This window comes from Callithrix jacchus, chromosome 1 (assembly GCF_049354715.1).
Source record: "Callithrix jacchus isolate 240 chromosome 1, calJac240_pri, whole genome shotgun sequence".
Taxonomy (NCBI): domain Eukaryota; kingdom Metazoa; phylum Chordata; class Mammalia; order Primates; family Cebidae; genus Callithrix; species Callithrix jacchus.
Window position 1 is genome coordinate 120,472,541 of NC_133502.1, and position 18,177 is coordinate 120,490,717.

The following is an 18,177-nucleotide window of genomic DNA, read 5'->3' on the forward strand; positions in this document are numbered from 1 at the left end:
TTCCTCCCAGGTTCAAGCGATTCTCCTGCCTCAGCCTCCTGAATAGCTGGGACTACAGGCAAACACCACCACACCAAGCTAATTTTTATATTTTTAGTAGAGACGGGGTTTCACCACGTTGGCCAGGATGGTCTCAATCTCTTGACCTTTGATTCACCCACCTAGGCCCCCCAAAGTGCTGGGATTACAGGAGTAAACCACCGCAGTCGGCCCCTTCCAAGCACAGGACTCTGTGCAACCACATATGTCATGCACAGCCAGTGCTGTGTGTATAAAATGTCTGTCTGCAGTTTTCCATTCTTTTAACTGAGGTAAAAACCAAAGATTCTCACACAAAGTGAATACTCATTTTCTAAAACAATCCAACAAGAAATGAAACAGAAAGAAGGGCCCAGAATTTTCAAATTATTCTTAGACCAATTATCCAAGTTTCTTTCTTGACCTGTACACAGATTTCTCTGGGTTATATTTCCTTTATATGTCTACTTTTAAATTGTATTTTTGTAGGTTTCGAGTCATGCAACAAAAATCCTTGCAAACATTTTCCAAAAGGAGAGTGAGGGTGCATTATTACATTCCATTCTCTGTTGAATGTTTTACTTTTTTGGTTAAGGACCCTGTTTATCTAAGTTTCAGCTAATTTTTCTTAATGGGCCTTCTCTGATCATCTCAGTCTTCAACACAAGACAATTTCTTTTGCAAAAAAGTGAAATGCATAGAATTGACTCCAGCCCTGTAAGACCCATTACTTTTAAAGACATTTCATCTCCGAGTGCAGACTGCAACATGAGCCTTTCAATGGAGTGGAGACTAAGGATGGAAGTGGTGGAGAGGGAGGATGAGAGAGATCAAGGCCAATGGGAAAGCCCACCAGAGGTATGTTGGGTTATAATTAATGGCATGAGGTTTACAACCTGCAGCTGACTTCGGTTACAGTAAAAGGTCAACCTTCTGCTGCAATTTGCATTTACTGATTTGGAGTTGGCTACAGTCTTCCCTTTCCTTCCCTCCCTCCCTCCCTCAGGGTTGACTGTCTAGCTGATCCCTGTTGTATGCCTTTCTTTATTCCAACAAAGATTCTTTTTCATGGTTTACACAAACATGCACCCAAACCCATACCCCCACTCCACCCACACTCCCACAGAGGCACACAGACTCAAAGACTGGACACTTCCACAGCTTACATTGTATATCAGGGGGTCTGAGACTTTTGGACGCTTCTGCCAAAACCGACTGCATTCTTCTGCCAAGTCCTCTCCCTCATCCAGTGACATTTGGAAGGACAAAGGGGGCGAATTCAAATAGGCCTTATTTCCAAGTGGATAGGGCATTCTCTGGTGAGCATAAAGCAATTTTGCTGTCAAAATCATTTCATCTGAAGTACTCAAGGCCTTGAGGAATCTCTCCGGTGGAACTGAAAATGGGGAAATGGTGTTGGGATGTAGGAGAGGGTAGGGAAATAGCCAGCTGAAAAAATCCTGGAGCTCTATGCTGCCAGGGCTGGTGCAGACATTCCCCAGGGAGCTGGGTATTTAGGAGGGTGGAGATCTCTCTCACCACACCAGGTGGCCTCACCATGCTTCATTCTGAAACCACTGCTCCTCCACAAGAAGGGGACTGCTTGCAGACATCAGCCTCCTGTCAGTTCCCTTGCACGCTTTTATGCTAGCAGGTGTAGATACCCCTCTGCTTCTTTCCATTCCCACCCCACACCTTCCTCTGAGTGCGTTGCCTTCTGTAGCTACCTGTGGCCTTTATTCAAATCGCTGCATCTTCTATCCCAGAGATTCCCAAAGTCTAATCACTTATGTAGCATCTTTCATGACTTGACATTTTCAGTTATCACTTCCTGGTATTGTTATTCATATTTTTCTTTTAATGACTTACTTTCCTTAATTAAAATATATTTTAATGGAAACTTTTCATCATTGCTAAATGGAAACCAGTATCACTTGCAAGCAATAGAAGAGAATAATAAATGATAGAACAATAAAAAGGCATTAATTTGGGGATCACTAAAAGCCATCTTGCCTATATCTATGGTACCCATAACCCTCTTTGGGAAACACTGCTCTTACCAGGCCCTACTTGAGACAACTAGCTAATCAATTTATGTGAGGAGAGGTGTATCTATCAGTTGTACCTTGACTTAGTATCCTTTACAGATAAACAGACGCATATTCCTGGATGCCCTTATGGTCAATCTAGAAAGGGAAAAAAGTCAAAATTGTCAGAATTAAGCCATTGAGCCCCTTTGGGAACTCTTCACTTCCCTTCTCTAAGCTTTACTCAGAGAAACGAGGGAAGGAAGGAGGGAAGGAAGGAAGGAAGGAAGGGAGGGAGGGAGGGAGGGAGGGAGGGAGGAATTGAAGACACCTACGTTGAGATACTAAACAGGGTCAGTGGAAGATACATTTTGGATCTTACAGGTTTCTGTTTAATTCTCTTATAAGTAAGGACCCTCACTATGCAAGCTGCCCATAAATATTGGGCTTTTCATTTATTTTTTACAAGTATTTACCAAGTTCAATTGAGGACTTAGACCTGGTGCTTAAGATCTCACTAGAGATTCAGAGTGAGAACTCACAGCTTAGCAAAAGAATTGGACTTAGGAAATCCAAACCCCTTTAGTTTTCTCAAATTTGATTATGTTCATAGGCGTAAAAAAGGAAGACCATTTCAAAGTTCAATTCATGTGCAACCTTCAGATTTAAAATTCAAATCTCAAGTTCATCTCCAGGCTTCCTGGTACAATGGTTGTCAACATAGTGGCACCAAGAACAGCTTGTTCTCACTCTCAGCATCCAGATCCTTTCAGGGACAGAGCTAGCTGGCTGATGGATTGTTCACGGTCGGAAAAGGTGGCTGAACACATGGATGGGATACACAAGGTGGCTCGTAAAACTTATGAGCCATGTTCTGTGGTGTGACCTGGGTGAGAGATGGTTCAGCTTCGGTGGAGGGATAATTAAAAACAATTAAGTGCTGCTGGAGAGATGGCAGAATTCAGCTCAGACTTCAGGGCTGTGCAAACCCAGTCTGGGTGAGGGCCAGGAACCCAAAACCCTCCACGGTGGCTCCGGCCAATTGTCCTGGTGCTTGAGGAGGTGAGGCCATGAGTTCAAGGCCAACCTGAGCAATGTTACATGCTCTCATTGACTGACCAAAAAATAAATAAATAAATAGAAAGAAAGAAAGAAAAATAAAAAACCAACAGATTATTGAGCCATGAGTGCCATCAATAGGACATCATTTAATAGGGTCTGAAAAATATTTTTGCTCATCTTTGCATCCCAAGGTGCTGCACTGTCTGTGTATCAGAGGCACACCCTGGGGTTTCTTCACTGTGTTCTCATACAATGCCAACGCAAAGGAAAAGAATTATTCACATGCCAATGTATTCTTTTCTCTGATTTCCTGGCCATCACCTTAAAGAGAAGAGCCTCAGGGAATGGGAGGACAGAAGAAAGTGGTCTGGAGAAGAAAGTAGGCAACACAATATTTAAGGACAGACAGTTCTGCATAGAAACAGAGGTGGGATTATGGGGTATAGGGTAAAAGAGAGCCAGAAGAATCCCATAAAACCAAGGGGCGAGTGCTGCCTTAAGATCAGGGCCAGCAGAAACCTAATGGAGTGCCTTGGTTTCCTAGGCAACTTGGAATAATAATCCTCAGAAGGTGGTTACAGGCACCTGGTAAGTGCTAGCTTCTCTAATAGTCATCTGTAATTACCATTTTGTTACTCTTAATATTGTAACCTACTTGATATGTTCTTAGTTCCTCTTATAACTATCTTCTTTTTCTCTGGGGGGAAATAACAGTTGTTATCATGTCAACCCCTCCACAATGAAATAAGGAAATGGAACTCCTGGATTAAGACTAAATATGTTCAAATGTATAATATGTGAAAAGTAAAAACACCAGGAATTCTGAACAACTGGGCTCTTCACTGCTTATATCCCCCAAGGAAAACAAAAGCAAAGATTTTACTCACAGAGTGTTAGTTATTATCCTTCTCCACCTGCTTAATGAAGGGGTGGGTTTTCCCCCACCTTTTCAACATTGAGCAGGTGGAGATGGATAATAACTAACATCCTGTGTGTATATCACAATGATGAGAATACATTGTTATAGTCCTTCTAAGAAAGGAAAAAGTAAGAATTTATCTTGTCCTACTTACCCCTCAAAGAATTTCAAAAGCTTTCAAGAAGTGTCAACAGAGAAGAGAGCCTTTGTCATATAAGCATAAATGAATTTCCTCCTGAAATGAACAGAAGCAGTCTTACATAAGAAGGTTATTTATAATATGAATTTTATACGGATCTATGGGAGGATGCAAAGGGTCATATATGAAGCTAAAGGAAGCCTGTGAGAGTAGATAGGTCTGTGTCTACAAATTGAAGGAAAAATAAAGAAATAAAGTCACTTTTGAATGTTTCCTATTGTCTTGAAGAAGAAAAAAAAGGAAAAGCACAATACAATTCGATCAGGACTCTGTCAAGCCCCAAGTCCTCCTTAACTATGCCTACTAAATGTTTCTCCAATTCATCCACTTCTCTTTCACTGCTAACATTCTACAAAATGCTACAATTAATTCTTTCATAAGTTAGTAAATGCTTTCTAACTCATGTCTCCACAGTTACTCTTATTTTACTTATAATCAATTTTCCCCATGCCTGTTGAAGAGATACATTAAAAACTTAAATCCATTCATATCATTCCCTTGATTAAAACCCTTTCTGTACACCTAAAAATTTCTTAAAGGCCAAGACTCTCCAGAAGGTGCAGCATGACCCAGACCCTGTCTACGTCATTGGCTTCCTGTACACACTTTGCTGACAACTTGCTGAGCTCCAGCCCCCTGGACCTGGCTCCCTCTCTCTCCCATTCCCTATTCCCCTTCACCTAAACTCACCTCCTCAGGGAAGACTTCTTGACCTTCCATCTCTGGTCAGGTCTTCCTAAAAGCAGCTTGTACTTCTCCATCCGTAGCATGTATCACAATTTACAGTAATGAATTGTAAAATTTATTATTGAATATCTATTTTTTCCTTGATAAGAGACCTATGAGATCTAGGATGGTATTTTTCGTGTTCTCATTTCCCCAAAGCTTAGAGGAGTGCCAGGTACCTAGTAATAGTCACTACTTACTGAGTGCTTACTACATGACAGGAACTGTTTCAAGAACTTACATGCATTAACTAATATAACCCTTGTCGCAGGCCTATAGATTAGGTGCTATTATCTTCATTTAGACACAGGAAGAAGATCCTGTAGCTTTGAAGAGTGGAGCTGGAATTGAAATCCAGACAGACTGATTTTAAGATATCTCTTAATTACAATTCCACATTACCACATAGTTGGCATTTAGTAAATATTTGTTTGATGAAAGATATTTTCCAAATAGCTATGGCCAGACACTATACATGATATGGGAGACCAAGAAGCAAGAAAACAGAGTCCAACCCTTACTAGGTATGTACTTTAATTCTTAGCCCTCTGTGTTAAATGCCATTTTTCATCCTTGTCAATTCTTATTTTTCCAGCACTTTCAATTGTTACTGCTGTGCAGTATTCATTAACTATTTCCCAGACCTCTCCCAGAAATTTTGTCTTTGGAGAGTTTTGTAATTGAATGCCATATTTATAATAGTTCTGAGCTTTTTTGAACCTTGTACATAAAAACGTGGGGGAGGAGTGGGGAGGAGACAGGAAATTAGAGTGCTCATTGTCTGACAAAAAGCAGCATCATGGTCCATCGGACGCTTCTTTTTTTAATGCCCTAAAACTCTGATAAGTGACACTGAACAACACTGTGAACAAACTTGAACAGCTGTTTGCAGAAGATGCAAAAACAATTTAGTTTTACACTCAGCAGAAGCTCAGAAAATTCAATTATAATTTTATGATAGCATTTTTATGTCTGGAGTTCTGTCCCAGCACGCTACTGAGAGAAGTGCATGGCCACGATAAAGAAGTAGTCTTTTACTTTCATAGTTTGAAACATTTTTGAAAAGCTGAAAAGTTATAAACACTCTTTACCAAAAAAAAAGGATCTATAGGTTAAAATGCAAATATACATAGTCACACCTCCACACAGATTCAATTTTGCATTTACTTGCAGTAAATTCATATACCTGAGGCCAATTTGTGGACTCTGGACCCCAAATTAAGAATTTCTGATCTAGAAGAACACATGATTACAATGTTATTTAAAGTTTAATAGGCAGCAACACAGGAGTTTTTATAATGTAGATTGTGATTTAGAAAGTCTGAGTTGGGGCCTGAGATCTGGCATTTCTGACAAGCTCTCAGATTATGTCACTGCTGCCAGTCCACAGATCATACATGGAAAAGTAAAGCCTGAGATAATATCTCAAATGTCAGTGATCTCAGTTGCCTTTTAATAAGACTGGGGAGTCATGGATTTGAAATGGAGTTTCCTGGTCAGTACCTACAGTCCAAATGTTTAGCAGCATTCGTTAAGAATTCATTTGCTTTAGACATGAAGTTTGCTAGAAACACTGAAAACATGACATGATTTCCGACTCTGTCCAAATCCCTCAGCACTTGTGCATAGGAGTGGCCTTCACGAGAATCTGCATATAAGGCTAACACTGTCTACCTGAAGAATTTGGATTTGCTCAAATACTTGAGTACTTGATAGAGGCACAAGTGTTTTCTGCCATACGATAGGGTATTCTTTGGCAGATATAGCCAAAGGTTTTGGTATACATACAAAAAAATAATATATTAAGTCATTGGTAAACACCAAATTAATAAAGTAAATTGAAAAATAAAATTGCTTTACTTGCTGGTGCAGGAACATGGAAAGGGAAAGCCAGAGATTTCTGGAACCTCCCCAGCTATATTGATACCTCAAGGGAGCCTCTTGCAAATCTTATGTAAGCTAATTGCAAGCACACCTTGAAAACCACTGCAGAATGACCTGGAATGAATGGTTTGGATCTGTTACTAGCAGGTCACCTCAAGAGTGTGACCATTTCTGAAAGTTTCCTCAATATATTTACTTCAGGGACTAAAGAGTTAAAGAAATCTGGATTTGAACCATCCTTTTCCCACACAGATCTACGACTCAAAGTCTGTGATTCCATTCTTTTTTTAACTTGATTAGGACCTGAAATTTAAATACAGTGTCTAACATTTTGATATTTGTCCATCCTTCCATCTCCCAGGGTGAAGAGACTGTTTTGTCACGGGCCAGAAGTCACTGGTAATGACTTAGATAATTATATTCCACCGCTGAGAACCTAGACCTGCTCATTCTTTCCCTCACTTTCAATTTCAGTGTGTGTGTGTGTGTGTGTGTGTGTGTGTGTGTGTGTGTGTTTGAAACAATATTAACTTTTTACTTAACTGCTGGAAATTGCAGGGAGCAGACAACTGCAGCTCAAAGTGGTTAAACAAAGAAGAGGAGGAAAAAAGAGGAGAGAAAAAGCTTTGCCGCTGAGTTTTTTTCGTCAGGGAGGAAGAAAAAGATTTTGTATTTCATAACAGAGAGCATTAAAATGATGTAGCCCCACACAATGAAAACCTTGTGTTTTATTAAAGTGAAAAGGCTTGCTCAAGGCCTCCATTACTCATTTCCGGATGGAATGGCAAAACTTCAAGTTTGAAAAGACTCAAGTAGCTACAATCAAGCTTTCCCTGGTAGCAGCTGATAACACAGCACTTTCCAGAAATCCATTTTGTAGACTGTGCAGATCAGCTATTTTCAGGACTCTCAGAGGCCGAACTCTGCCACAAAAGGCATAGCAGCACAGAAAACCTGGAGATACTTAGTGCTGTAAGAATGTTTTCCACTATTTTAGGGAGGGAATTGACGGGGAATTCAATGGATGGGTAAAGAGGTCACTACCATAATGCGAAGGCCAGTGTTTCAGTGTCTCCATCCCACAGCTCGAAAGGACCAAAGCAGAAAGTACTCAAAGGCCTGTTACCCCACTCACCTTCCCCTTCTATCAGAAGGACAGCGTTCAGAGACTCAGGGATAGACGTCAGGTAGCAAACAGCAACTCTCATGCCAGTTCCTCATTTAAGCTGGAGAACAGGCACCTGGTCTTCATTAACATTGCTGCGGTAGTTAATGCGTTGCAGGTGTGAAAGTGTGTGGCTGAACTCTGACAAAACACCTGTCTTTTGTGGCACCATTAGATCTGCCTAGTGTGGGACACGACCCCCTCGGGTGTGCTTTCTTCTGCCTTGAAAGCCACAGTAAGCATTGTCCTGTAATTACAAAATCAGAGTCATCATTGCTGGGAAGAATTCCTTAACAAATTATACCTAATTAGTCTGAAATTACCTTTAATTCATGGTGAAACCATAGGCTTAACTGTGTTCTATAACACCTTCCTTTTTATCTTTATGCAAATATGATTATACACTATCAAACTGGCACCACCAGGCATAAAAAACAGCTGCAGCTAGTTCTTTGGTTACTAAATGGGAACTGGACGCATGCCATTGATTATGTTTTCTGAAATGCTGCATCAAAAAAATAATAATAATATCAGCCAGTTCCTTCCCTGCAAATTCTAGTTTTCTTCCCCGCCCACAGAATCCTAATTGAAAGCTGTGAGATTGATCTCCCTTGCCCAACCCCCCACCTCCTTACCACATTTTCTGCAGACACGTGTGTACATCTTGCTGCCGCCCAATCTTCTAGGATGTCATTAAGTGTCAAAACATACCTCATTTTATTTCTGATCACAGCCTCTTATGATATGGCTTATTCAGTTCTCATTCCCATCTCAAATCTTCATGAAACTTCTGATTCAATGCAATTTGGTTCATGTGCTTTGGATTTAAAGGTTATGTCGCAGGCATTGATCTAAGAGATTTCCAGATACTGTTATGTAATCCTGGTTGTAGTCATATGCACTATGTACTGCTATTATTATCCCCATTTTGCAAATGAGGAAACTGAGGCATAGAGATGTTATATATCTTACAGGAAGCTAGAAGAGACAAAGGGAGATTCTCACCCAAGCCATCTGTTTCTAGCATGCTCTTATCCCTTCCAATAGGCATTCCCAATGATGTCCAGGGTCTTTCTAATTGACACTGATTATTTCCAATTCCTCTATCACACTTCCAAGCATGGAAATTTTTTTCTAGTTAGTTGGCATGTAAAGGTGAAAAGTATCACTGTCATCAGAGAAAGAAATCATAGCTAACTCCTCTGGAGAATCCATACAATTTGTGTAGCAATTATATTTCCTCCTCTACTCCCATGAAGGCATTTTTAGAACCAAACTCATGTTTTCTGTTTCTCTAAAAACAAAAACAAGCTGATTGTATCATAGGTATTTAAAAATATGCATCTCTTTGAATTGAATCATACTTGGGTAACTTTTGCTCTGATATGATAAATGTTTGAGATGCTTTCTCAAATTATACCAGAGTTTAATTATTCAGAAACCAATTAAAATGTTAAATGCTTTTAGAGTTTAAGGTCTGTTTCTTCTTTCTGCATCCTCTGGATAAGTTCCCTGAAAATAGCATTGGCTTTGCAACAGTCATTCTCGTCGTACAAACAATGACAGACCATATTATTTCTAAGTATGATCCAATCCCGGGTTCTCTGAAGATTGTTCACTTTAAAAATGAATCCCAGACCACATCTAGGTTCCTTTCCAGCCAGGTTTTTGCAAGTATAAAAGCGATTAATTTTCATGAACAATTTCAGGCTTGGTATGCAAAGTGAAACACATATCAGGTGTAGAGGTCGTACCAGGCCCCTCAGTAGGATGTCTTGAAGTTCCCCTGGAATGTAGTGGTGAACTGGTTAAAAAAATAATTGCAAGGCTAGTGGTGAGGTTTTGGCTGAATACTACTTTTATTCAGTATCAATCAATTAAAAGCATTTTTTGATGGTTGTTCATAACAAATATCCAGGTCCATCTGTGGCTATTTTATTTATGGCATTGCTGTTTTTCACCAACAACAAGTTGGCTAAAAATCAGATTTTAGAATCTTAATTAGAATCAAAACATGATCTTCTCATTTAACGCCTCCATTCAAGTTCATGTTACTGCTGTGTAGAAAACGGAGTCTGCTTTCTGGAGGCAGACCCTGACTCCTGCACCATGGTAGTCTACACAGCCGGCCCACAGCTGAGGGATGAGCTGTACTTCTTTACAGTATTTTTATTAGGCTGATTCCCACAAGTTTAAGAACACTGTAATCGGAGACACTGCAGGGTCACATTAAAATAAGAGGAGGAAACTGAACTCTCATTCAACCCGTTTCCATGAAGTTTAGAATTTTCAACTCATTTCAAAGCAGAGAACGTTCCTTTTTACATCTTTCAAGTTTTGTAAACACTGTAAGTGCTACCGGCTTCGTTTTCATCAGCAAGAGCCACCAGCTTAAGTTTATTATTCCTAATTATTAGGCCTTCTGCAAAGAGAACACTACTGTTGCCAATTTATATTAGTGATGATGCAACTCTATTGATCAGAGGTGTGATTCCCTCTTTCTTTCCTCACTAGTAATGTTTATGATTATCTATAACTTCCACACTTTTGTGTGTCATGTGTTTCCACCAAAAAACTTTCTGTGACACCAGTTAACAATGCGTAATTACTATAACCAAGACTGGGTCTATTTGATACCGAAGCATCCGGTTGGAAGGCAAAATTTAGTCAAACATCTGAATGTTTGAGCTGCATAAGGCCAAACATCTGGATGTTCCCAAATATTTTCTCAAATATTTGAAAACATCCACAAATTTCTCCTCGTGTAGACAAAACATCCAGATGATTAACTGAATGCTTCTCTTTTCATCTGGATATTTGGCCACTGAATTTTCTTTGCGTCCTCTATGTAAGAATATCCATCCAGCTGTTTTACATAGCCATTGCTACACCAAAACAAGAAACACAGAGGGAAAAAACACTTCCTATTGCTCCAAGGCAAGTGTATCTAGTTTTCAGTAATTGTGACAAATACCATACTGAAACATAAACTACCTCCAGAAGGAGAGAGCTTTCTGCAGTGTCCTCTTATCCACGGTTTTGATTTCTGTGGTTTCTGCTACCCACAGTCAACCACAGTCCAAAAAAATTAAATGGAAAATTCCAGAAATAAAGAACTCATAAGTTTTACATTGCTCACCATTCTGAGTAGCGTGATGAAATCTCACACCATCCCACTCCATCCCGCCTGGGTTGTGAATCATCCTTGGTTCAGTGTATCTGTGCTGTCTACACTACCCACTTGTGAGTCACTCAGTAGCAGTCTCGCTTATCAGATCCACTGTTGAAGTATCGCAGTGGTAGTGTTCCAGTTACCCTTGTTTTACTTAATAGTGGCTCCAAAGTGCAGGAGTAGTGGGGCGGCATAGTGTTATAATTGTTCTATTTTACTGTCATTTATTGTTGTTAATTTATTTTTTGTGCCTAATTTATACATTAAACTTTATTATAGGTATGTATGTATAAGAAAAAACATAGTATATACAAGGTTCTGTATTATCCATGGTTTCAGGTATCCATTTAGAGTCTTAGAATGTAACCCCCCTGGATAAGAGGGAACCACTGTATATCCTAAAAGCTAGGAAGAAAAGAGTTTGAGTGTTGAGACTCAGAAAAGGAAATTATTCTCTACTTTTAACGCCTTGCAGTAACCATTTTTCTTGGCACTGATAATCATTTCCGAAGCTCCAGTCTCTATATTCCTTCCCCGGCAATGCTCTTTTGGCTCCCTTGAATTGTCCTCCATCCAGAGATTGACAAAGTTAGACTAGAAGCTATTAAAACATTCAACACTCTGGTTAGATGATACTAACTCAAAACTGTACAAACACATAACCTAAAAAAATTGCAATTTTTGTAAGCAATAGCCTCTCATCCTGAAGTTGGTAGCAACACTAAAATATGTGAACTCTTGCAAAATAGTATATAAAGATTTATGTAAATATGCATTTTGTGCAAAGGAGGGAGAGTGCCTAGAGATTTCCGCAGTCTCTCAAGGGCTGTTTTTCAATAAGTACTCTCTTTTTAGTGGGCATTTTTTTTAATACTTTCTAAAATTATTTGTGACTTGGGAGAATGGATGCCATGTATTGTATGTGGTTGTTTATGGTGAATTCTAGCAATATTTTATTTCCTCTGTTGGACTGCTTTCAAAGACAACATGAAGAGTTCAAAAATATCAAAGACACTTTATATGTAGTCACCCCCAGCATATACTCCCTCTTAGCCAAGGATTGTTCAACTGCAAGAAACTGTTATCCACTCAAGCTTGTGAAGAACAAGGAGTTTAGCTTAAGGAGTCAGAGTAATCTCTTGGAAACAGATGGCAGGAAATACAAATAGACCTCACAAGGGACTAGAACTAGGACCTGCGATGCCCAGAGGCACAAGGAAACCACTCTTCTGGTCTCTGCCTCTCTGAGACCACATGGTTCCTCATCTCTCTGCCCTCTGCACTGTTCTCTAATTCATCTAATCTCTCTGTGTCTTGGTTTCCTCACATGTACAATGAGGATAATGATAGTATCTACTTCAAAAGTTAGATGTGCCCATCAATGAGTTAGTCCATACAGCATGCTTAGAAGACTGCCTGTCACATAATGAGCACACAATGAATGACATCCATTGTTGTTACCATTGATTATTCTCTTGGCAGACCAAACTCTCCTGCCTGCTCAGCAGTACAAATGGCTTTTGAATAGTCACACTCAAATGACAGCCCCTGTTCCCCAGGTTTGTTTGTGTAATTCTCACTCTCACAGTTAACTGACTGCTGATTCTGAATCCCAATTTGAAATTCTCAGGAGAGAGGATCTAATGAGCCCAGCTTGGGGCAGGTGTGTACCTCTGGCCCCATCAGCTGCTGCCATGCCCAGGGAAGCCACGGAGCTCACTCACCCATTTATGAGCTGCTGGGCAAACTCCTAGGGAGAGAAGAGTGGGTCAGGGAGGAAAAAGAAGGCAATCTTAATGCAGATAGCAACATTTTAAACTTGCATTCTATGTCTTTAAAGTTAGAACATATAACTGAGCATAAAGAAAAAAAATCTGTAATCTCTCCACTTAGGGAAAATTTGATTTTTAATGTTTGAGTATATATTTTTATTATGTATTTTATACATACCTTTACTTTTTTAAAAAAATGTAAAACGATACTCTGCATTTTTATGTGCAGGTTTTTTTTCACTTTCTAACAAACTGAAATTTTATGTTAACTATTTAATATTATTCTACAATATGTTTCTTAATGATAGGATGTCATTTGATTAAATACATATAAAATAGGATATATTATAATAGCCTGTCTTTGAACATTTAGATTATTTTCAATTATGTAACTTATAACTTGTGCCCTCACATAGCATCTTTTGTGTAAACTGTCATCCATATTGTTTTTTTCTTCACTTTTAATTAAGCAAGAAATAAACTCAGGTATGGCACTTTCTTTTCTATTTTTACTTTTATTGTATTATCTGGGAGTTTATCTATTTTAATTTGTTTTTATAAGAAATCCACTTTTTAGATTTATTTTTCAGTCTATGAATCATTTAGGCAGGCTTCAAAGGTGAGCTGCTAAGTAAGTTAATAATAAAAGTCAAAGACATGATACGATTCAGGACACAATGAGGATATCTGTGGAATATATTACTCTCTTTTAAAATGAACCTAATGGTCTGTTCTGTTCACCTCACGCTTTCTGAGACTGCAAGCCTACTTTGCAAGAGGAAAACCTCTGCAGCTGTGTGGAGGTTTGTACTGCTTATAGGGTGTCAAATTCAATCTATAGCTAACAAATCAATATTGTCAATTATATTACTTGGATAGTCATTTGTTTGTGCATTTATTTATTTAGCCTGCTTAGTGTGTCTAATAAGAGGAAAATCTCAATAAAGAGACTTACTACTATTGAACTTGACTATTTCTCCTTGTTTCTCTGACATTTTCTGCATAATTTCTTTCATTGATACATTCAGAATCTATTATAGTATAAATTAATTGTAGATTGAAATTTTAAATACTTGTACTGCCTTTATTTGTCCTATTTATTATTTGACATAAATTCTATTCAGTCATATACTAATTTCACTGTTGCTTTTATATCTGAATCTGATCAAGGTATTTTTGCCTAAACTTTTATTTTTGTACCTTTTGAGTTTCTTTAATACAGCAAAAAATTAAAACCATTATGTTGTTTTAATTCTGTCTGATATCTTTGTTTTTCTTCTGCTCAGAGTTTAATTCATTTACACTCATCAGAACTGATCAGTTTTGCTAAAAGAAAAATTTTCCAAAACATCAGTCCTGTCCAGGAAAAATACCTAATGTAGGTGACAGGGTGATGGATGCAGCAAACCACCATGGCATGTGTATACCTATGTAACAAACCTGCACATTCTGTACATGTACCCCAGAACTTAAAGCATACTAATTTAAAAAAAGAAATGAACACATACTAAATAATTGATTTAATACCCAAGCAAACCAGACAGAGGCCCTAATCTGTTAGGAAAATGTGTCCATTCTTTAGATTCTCTTGTTCAAAAGAGAATCTTGCTCAGAAGAGAATCTGAAGAACAGACACATTTTCCTATCAGGAATACACATGCATGTACAAATTGGGAGCAAACTTGTTTCTTGAGGGAAAGTTGGAAGTAGGTCAATTGACCAGGTCAAGGCATAATTTGTGTGTTTATAGACAAAAATTACTTAGCATTGCTATTCGTTACTAACAATTTACAGTTGTGAACTAATTCAAAGACAGCTGGTGAGTAGAACTAGAAAACTTTCAAGGGTGTCCTCTATGGAGCCAAGCATAGTTTTTCATTAAAACTCACGTTTCCCTGCAGTTTTCCTCTGTCATTCTGAATGCTTTCTGTTTTTTCAATTCTTTCCTATTTTATTTATTTTCTATTTTATTCAAGTTATATTTTTCATTCTCTTCCCTCTAGTTATTTATAGGAAATTAACCTCTCACTTATGGTTGAACTTTTCAACTGTGCATACTAATTTATTTTCCTCTATTATTAACTTTAGATTACAACTTTTACTTCTTCCTACCAGTTTTTATGACATAATCTAGAACTTGAGGTCTAGTTTCTTGCTTTCAAATAATCACTCTCACTTTAAAATATTTTTGAGTACTAACATTTTATTGTTTTCTTAATTTATAATTATTAAGATTTATATGTTATGATGATAGGCCTCATCTTTCTATATTTCATTGCTTCCCTATTCCTTGAATGTGTGTATGTGGGTGTACTCATTTCTTAGTTAGGAAAGTTTTGCATATATTTATAAAAGAAATATATGTGTGATTCATGCATCGCCAGTTATTGTATATCCAAGTAAGTGTTTCCAGTGCCTTTGTATGTGAATAAAACCTAGATATATTGTAGAAATCTTTGGTGATAGTCTATTTTTCTAATTTAGAACTCTGAGGAAATCACTTCATAGTCTTCTAGTGCTTCTCATTACACTGGAAAAATTGAAATCTGAAACTGGATGTGTTTTGTTCTTTCACGGATGACCAGTCTTGTCTGCCTAGATGCATGTCAGATGGGTTTTTCCCCTTGAACTTTAAGACTTTCATCAGCATACATCTATTTTTTGTTATTTTCATTAATATTTTTTGAGCTCATTCAGTTTACAAAACCAGACTTTACTCACTACCCAGCCAAATGTCATTTAACTTGTCTGACTATTGCTTTCTTTCTGTCTATTCTGACATCCCCTTCAGTAACACTCACTCTCATGATCTCAGTAATATATCCTCCAAATGACTTCCCTCAGCTTTGGTTGTCCTTATTTCTTTGTCATTTACCTCTTCATCTTGGAATATTTTTACCAAGCATATATTCAATATCCTTGATTTGACTTACTATGATGTTATTTCTACTCCTATTGCATTTTTAAACTCTGTTCTTAAATGTTTACTTTGAAAACATTTTTTCCTTTGGAACTCATTTTAAATTTCTGCCTCCCTCTGCAACCAGTTCCAATTTCAGATCTGTTTATTGTATTATTATCTCATCTTACAGGTTTTATTTTGTAGAACCCATGTTTTTCTAATATTCATAAGACCACAAAATGGTGTATAAACCATATTTCTGTTCCTTTCGATAATTCTTTAAAATGTGCTTCTCTCTGTGAATAGTATGGTCCTGGTTGTGTATGTGCCTGTGTATGCCTATATATGTATCCAAAAAGCTGAACCCTAAGACTAGAGGAAAAGAACAAAATCAGTCCGCAAGATCATTTGTGTCACACAGGTCTGGGAAGTCATAAATTCATTAACTCATGTACTTCTAAAAAAAGAAGAGAGAGTCCCAAGTGAAGGCTAAAAACAAAAGAAATGGTTGAAAATCTTTTCAAGGATTTTCTGACACCCCATATATTCAGCCAAGAACCCACCTTACCCTAGAAGACCTTCCTCAGGTAGATTTACTCCCTGAAGAGACAAAACTAGTATGATTCCAGAGTCAGGGTCCTCGGGCATAGTTGAGGGTGAAGCTGAGGTGTCACTCTGAAAATGGGGCTGGGGATCCAGGGGAGGAATTGAGCTATGATACTCACATTACCCATGCAAGAGACTGGAAGTCTTCTCTCTGAAAAAAATGGTTCCCCACCAAGACTTTCAGATCATGACACTCAGAGGCCACCAGCTGACAGGCCCTGCCCCTGCACAAGAAATTCTGAACATCATTATAAATATGAACATACAGCCAAGGCTCACGACACATTTGAGAGAAGCCTCTAACAGGAAAGACCAGCCAAAATAAACAAATAAGACACACCTGCCAGAAATAAAGACAACACAGTGAGCAAAGAAAGGTTTAAAATTTTTTTTAATATAGTATGAATGGTCTCAAAGTAACCAGAAATGATTTTTTGCATCATGAGATAATAACATGTTGCTATTTTTTAAAAAGGCTTTTCATAGAACAATGAAACAAAAATGCTATAAAAGAAGGGATGATAACTGAGGAAGTCTTCAGAAAGTAAAGCAAACCCACAAGAAACAATAAATAATAGGAGGGAAAAAGTTAAAATCCAAGAAGGGGCCCATGAGACCTAACATCTAATAAGAATTTCAGGAGGAAGAAAATAGAAAAGTTGAAAACTAAGAAATTATCAAAGTACTGCTAACATAAAATTGGCAACATCTAAAAGAAATAAATGGGTTTCTGAATCATGAAGGCCCAAGTGCCCATCGTGGTGAATAGACCCACAACAAATAACATCTTTGTGAAATTTCACAATACTATGGATAAAGAGAAGAGCCCAAAGACCTCCAAGGAGAAATAGCAGGTCCCTGAGGAAGGATGAAGAATGAGAAGAGCACTTGACATAGCAACATTGGAAGCTAAATGATAAAGGAGTAAGGCCTTCATTCCGTCAGCAACTGTGTTCAAGCCAGAACCCTGACTTGAGCCAAATTTTAAACCAAATGTCAAAGTAGAATAAGGATAGTTTCGAGCAGTCAAAGTATCAAAAAATTTTCCTGTCATGTTCCCTTTTAAAGAAAGCCACATAGAAACATACTCTGGCGGAGGTTGTGGTGAGTCGAGATCACACCATTGCACTCCAGCCTGGGTAACAAGAGCGAAACTCTGTCACAAAAAAAAAAAAAAAAGAAAAAGAAACATACTCCATTACAACAAAGGAGTAAATCACAAATGAAGATGTGGAATTCAGGAAACTGGAAGTCCCACACAGTTAGAGACTAAGGGAATTCTAGACCAAAAAAAAAAAAAAAAAAAAAAAAAAAAGTGGCAAAAGGAGAGCCCAGGATGGCAGCTGTGAGAAAGCCTAGAGGAAAATCAGTCCAGATGCAGGCCATGGAGGACTCCAGGAGCTACATGCCAGCACTGCTTGGTTGTAATGAGATTTGCTTTCATTTGGAGAGTTTACCCATAAATTAGTTACAGGTACACAGAAACTAAGCAAACACAGAAAGGATGCAATTCTTAGCTTAGCCAAAACTAAATGTTCTACAAGAAAGGTTATGATATAATGTAGCTCAACTGTGAGCATTATTTATATAATGATAATTATATAAACACTGATTATTTATAACATTAAATATGAATATGATCATACTGAGAGACGTGGGGTATATTAATTAGTTTAGGCCACTATAACAAATGACCATAGACTGGTTGGCTTAAACAACACACAT

The 18,177-nt window shown here is 38.0% G+C and overlaps 2 long non-coding RNA genes across 3 annotated transcripts in view; one reads left to right on the top strand and one right to left on the bottom strand.

Moving 5' to 3' along the window:
- The window catches only part of LOC118151652 (uncharacterized), a 213,194-nt gene extending 201,319 nt beyond the window's left edge, over positions 1 to 11,875 (bottom strand). The window contains exons 1-2 of one of the 2 annotated variants that reach the window (XR_013526672.1): positions 7,971 to 11,875; positions 4,181 to 4,261 (exon numbers count right to left, since the gene is read on the bottom strand). This is a non-coding gene — a long non-coding RNA (uncharacterized LOC118151652). The remainder of the gene's footprint in view (positions 1 to 4,180; positions 4,262 to 7,970) is intronic. The other variant, XR_013526671.1, reaches the window with a different exon arrangement.
- On the top strand, positions 4,516 to 7,990 carry LOC118154670 (uncharacterized). Its single transcript, XR_004744868.3, has 3 exons — positions 4,516 to 5,475; positions 7,197 to 7,234; positions 7,394 to 7,990. It is a non-coding gene; the product is annotated as an uncharacterized LOC118154670 (long non-coding RNA).
- Positions 11,876 to 18,177: the final 6,302 nt, after the last annotated feature.